Source organism: Hylobates moloch, unplaced genomic scaffold (assembly GCF_009828535.3).
Source record: "Hylobates moloch isolate HMO894 unplaced genomic scaffold, HMol_V3 SCAFFOLD_3, whole genome shotgun sequence".
Classification (NCBI taxonomy): Eukaryota; Metazoa; Chordata; class Mammalia; order Primates; family Hylobatidae; genus Hylobates; species Hylobates moloch.
Genome location: NW_026652278.1, coordinates 132578522 through 132583569, shown reverse-complemented (window position 1 = coordinate 132583569; position 5048 = coordinate 132578522).

The window sequence follows — 5048 nt, the reverse complement described above, 5'->3', positions numbered from 1 at the left end:
AGGAAGAAGCGTATTTACCTCCATATTCTTAAGTGTCAGCTATTAGATTCTGTATAGGGATAGTAACTTCATAGCTATTTGTCATGATGGGCAGTGTTGAGCTAAATTAGCCAGACCAGTCACTTAGTCATCAGATGCATGCTCTGCTCTGGGAAGGATTTGATTTCAGCCAAGGCAGCTCTCTGAAGCTGGGGCAGGTCCTAAAGTTACCTGACAACTACCACCTCTGCTAGTCTTGGTAATTATCTGGTGGCATGACCCAAACCCTCATCCCGAAGTGTCTAGTCACTATGCCCTTCATAGCCTGGGGCTGTTGGCTATGTCCATATATGTTCATTTATCGCCACAAGTGGGCAAAGGAGCACCTAGAAAACTCAAGTGAGTTGCCTGGATTCCACTTATAATCCTCCCTATCCCCATCATGTGAGAGCAGCCCTACCTCCTTCTGATGAAGAAAGGCATATATCTCTGCCAACACAGTGATTTCTCTGCTTTTAGTCCCTAGACAAAAAGAGTCACAAATACCAAGGTGGCAAGCATAGCTTATCATCCAATGGTGGCACTTATTGGGTCCGCTGAAGAAAGGTATCCCCTCTGAGGACATAGAATTCTAGTCATTCAGAACCCAGGAGTGTAGAGATGGGAAGCATAATGTTCCCCAGTGAATCACTGGGAGTGATGGCAACTCCTGCTTCCACCCCTAATTCCCATGGCATATTAGCTTCCTAGCATTGCTATAACAAATTATCACAAACTGGATGACTTAAAACAACAGAAAATGTATTATCTCGCCATTCAGGAGGCCAGACATTCAATATCAAGGTGTTGGCAGGGTTTATCACTTTTAGAGGGTCTGAGGGATAATCTGTTCTATGCTTCTCTTCTCACTTCTGGTGGTTGCAGGCAATGCTTAGCATTCCTTGGCTTGTAGATGAATCACGCCAATCTCTGACTCCGTCTTCTCACGGCTTTCTTCCTTGTGTGTCTGTGTGTCCTCTCATCATCTTTGGATATGAGCCTACCCTAACCCAGTGTGACTACATCTTAGCTAGTTACATCTGCAGAGACCCTACTTCCAAATAAGGTCACATTCTGACATTCCAGAAGAACATGACTTTTGGGGTGACACTATTCAACCTGCCACACATGCGTTTTATCTGTTGGAAACACATTGGAATAGAAATACCTGTGAGTCAATGCATATCTGTAACTTGAAGGATGGTATGAAATTCTTGTGGAGTATTGCCTCTGAACTGCTGCTTCAGTGGGTTTTCAGCACACCACTGCACCACATCATCAGGGAGGAAGTTTCTGGGTGGTGCACTATATGATACAGTGAATCCCATGGTCACAGGCCTATTACTGCAACCTTCTTTGCTTTAAAGATGATTCCATGGCCTGACATGTATTATGTGGGATTTCATGCCAGTGAATCAAACATTCCATAAGTCCCCAGGTACCAATGCTGGATGAGGCCCTGCAGGAAGGAAAGGTAAGCCCATTTCAAGAATGTGGATCTATTCCACTAATAATGAACCACTAGCCTTTCTGGGGTGGCCGCTCTGATTTGTCTCCCAAAGTGATGATACCCCATCAAGGGTGCAGCAGTTGCCCCTGCTGCTGACAGGTGACATTTGGCAGTGGTGGTAACTAGATAGGCCTTGGTAAGTTGGAAACCATTCTGTCTGCCTCTGGGAGTATATGAATCTCTAAATGCAGATGGCATAAGGTTCCTCTATAACCCAGAGATGAGCATTGTGACTCTCTTACTGCAGCTTGCTACAACACAACTTATCTCATCACTAATATCTCCAATATAATAGCAACTACTCTATGGCCTAGAAAGCAGGGCTACTTCCACTGCAACCTAGACCAGCTGCAGAACTCTTTCCTGCTGGGGGCTCCACTTAAAACAGGCAGCCTTTTGCATCAACTGTTACACTGGCCAGGACACTATCCTCAGGTGTGACATATGCTGCCTCCAGAACTCAGGATGGCTCGCCAGGCATTGTGCTTCCTTCCTCAGAGTAAGAGAATACATGTAGTCATTTGCTTTATACTTTAGAGCGGATGCACCAAACTGTCCCTCACTACTGGAACCCTGAAAAATTTATGAGTATGGCAAAAAGTTTATAAGGTTTATCCACTGAAAGTTCATAAAATTTATCTCCTCCCTCTGGAACACGTCTCCTACCAAGTTCTCAATGTTCTAGCCACTTGTTCATCCAGCCTCAACATAGTCATTATATAACAGATCTATGTTCTTTAGGATAAAGTGGCATAGTTTACAAAACTATAAATATATATTGTTGCCCATTCTGTGTGAATGCAAATTGTTTCTGATGTCCTTCTCTTATTGAAAGAGAAGAATACATTTGCACTAACCAAGATGATATTCCATACACTTGGGTCACGTGTTTCTGCTCTAACAAAGATATCACATCTAGCATAGCAATTGCAATCAAGGATATTACTTCATTGAGCTTGTCTATAGCCATCTTCTAGGATCCATAAAGTTTCTGCAGGGGCCAAAATGGTGAATTAACAGATGTGATGAGACAATCATCTCTGCATCTTTTAGATCCCTAAGATGGTACTGCATCCTGCCAAGTGATACTATTGCGTATTACTATCTGGCTGAAGTCAGAAGATACAAGGGTAGGCAGTGTCAGAGGCTTCACTTGGCCCTCCACACATGCTGTGAAACCACCGTAAGCTTAAACTTGCCCAGGACTCCTGTTATAACCCAACTCCTCCCTCACCCCCTACAAAGAAGCAACAGGGACACTGAGTATCTGGATACCAATGTCAATTCAGATTCTATGTTCAACAATCCTTGAAATCCCTTATATTTCCCCTTTCCTAAGCTTAGAATTACCAGAGCAAATGGCTATGGGTCCCTTTGAGTTAACACCAAAGGGAATCATTACCTTGTACAGATGCCATGGTGTCCTGTCTTTCCTCCTGGGACCCAGCCACCTCTTCAGTCTGGGCTCCAGGTCTGAAGAGTGACTCAGGTCCAGAAATTGAGCAATGAATGCTTTATTTTTACTGGGGTGACTACCCTTAGCTTCCATGTAATCCATCCTTAATTTTATCTAATGGGACAAACTGAGTAGTATTCTCACTGGCTACCCATTTGCTTTGTCCCTAAAGTGCTGTGTTACATTAGTCTTCTCCATAACTCTTTGCAGGTTAGGACCCCTTGACTACCCCTCTTTCTCATTAACTGTAACCCCCTGACTTTTGGCAGTTGGGCACTGCCACTTTAGCCACTATTTTTCAGAATCTTGTCATACATTGCCATTAGCAAGCTGAACTCTGTTTTCTTTTCCTGCTGTCTGATATGGCCTACCATGAGCTACCACACGTTTTTAGAGATGCTTATACCCCATCATCAGTGCACATTTCTATGGCACTGTTAAATGGTGTGTCCACTGAGCCTTCCCATGGAACATAATCATCTCATCTTCCAATCCATTCCAGCACACCCAATTCCCTTAACCTTTTAAATCCATTCTTCCACCATGTCACAGTAATCCCAGTGTTTTGACTTTGCTCAGAAAGGACCATTACTTTTTCCATACTTCAAGAAGCCATCCTGGTAATGAGTTCATACCATCTCACAGGATCCTAGCCAGGATATTAAAACCCTCTAATTTAAGATAACTCTTAGCAATCCAAAGATCCAGTGTCAGGGCTGCCATCAAACTCCTCCCTAATTTTATGTTTTGACCCTCTTAAGCACTGATTCCAATCTCAAGCATATTCCTCCAACTCTTCCTAATTCTTGCAGTTCTTTTGGGGTATAGTCTTGTTTCCTCCCACTTCAGTTCCAGCACCTCAACTGAGTTTTGCTTAACTTTATCTACACTTAACCCTGATTTTAGGCCTGGAGATACTAACTATAATGGCCTGAAGATAGGGCAAGTCATGAAGAAAGCATGTTTCCTGAGGAAAGAAGCCTCTGCATTGTCATTCAGCCTGAGAATGAAGCGGGGAGTGCTTGCCCTTAACATGGAGGGGTGGGCTATGACTGCAAGCTCAGAAATTCAGGAGTCTGGGGAGTAAAAATCTCCAGCACCATCGATTCAGATGTCTCCATCTTGTCAGGGTCACAGGTTTTCCCAAGCAGTTTGCCGATGCTGGCATAATAGACTTGCCTTGGCTGGCAACTGTCTTTGAAGTTTATCCTTTGAAACTATTAAGTCTTGGGCTTGCTCCTCAGTTTTTTCAAGCTGTCCTACTGCAAAAGGTGAAAAGCTTTTTCACGTGCCACCAGAGGCCCTCTAACTTTGACACCTGGCTTTCTATTGCCTGTTATTGTCCTTGGCTGTTAAGTATGCTTCTATAGAACAAAAATGGCTTAACAATGGCCATCCAACCCTGTTATCCTCATAGCTACAATTTTCTCTATACATCTAAAATGTCAGGCAATCAGATACTGTCTTTCCTTCTACAACTACCCAATCCCTATTAACTGCCAGTGTAAGTTGTAACAACTGGGACTTGTGACAGGACTGTCCTCCACCTATCATCAATGATGGGGTCTGGGCTGCTTATCTTTAAGTGTATACCACAGTCTCTATTACCTATTTGCATATGTGTGAAAACTGAAGCAGTTTGGAAAAAAATTAGAATGCTTTCCAAAACAAACTGAAAATACAGAACAAAAAATTAAATATAATGTCAAAAGTATTTAAGTGAAATAATAGATTTATTCAAAGAGAAATAAAATGTCCTGGGTAAAGCTTCTGTAATAACACTATTTCTGATACTGTATCTCTGAAAAATGGCTAACTAGTCACCTTATCAATACATTTAAGGCATCAATAATAGGTACCACTGAGGACATACATTGTGAAGAAAGAGAAGAATAAGTCAAATACTAAAGCATACTTATCATGACAACTCAAGGTGACATGAATATTTAATGAAAATTTAGAATATAACAACATATGACTCTCATTCTGTGGACATAAAAGGAAAAATACAGTAATTCATTTTACTCATTACATTTTACAAAATCAGACAAATGAACGAAGCAG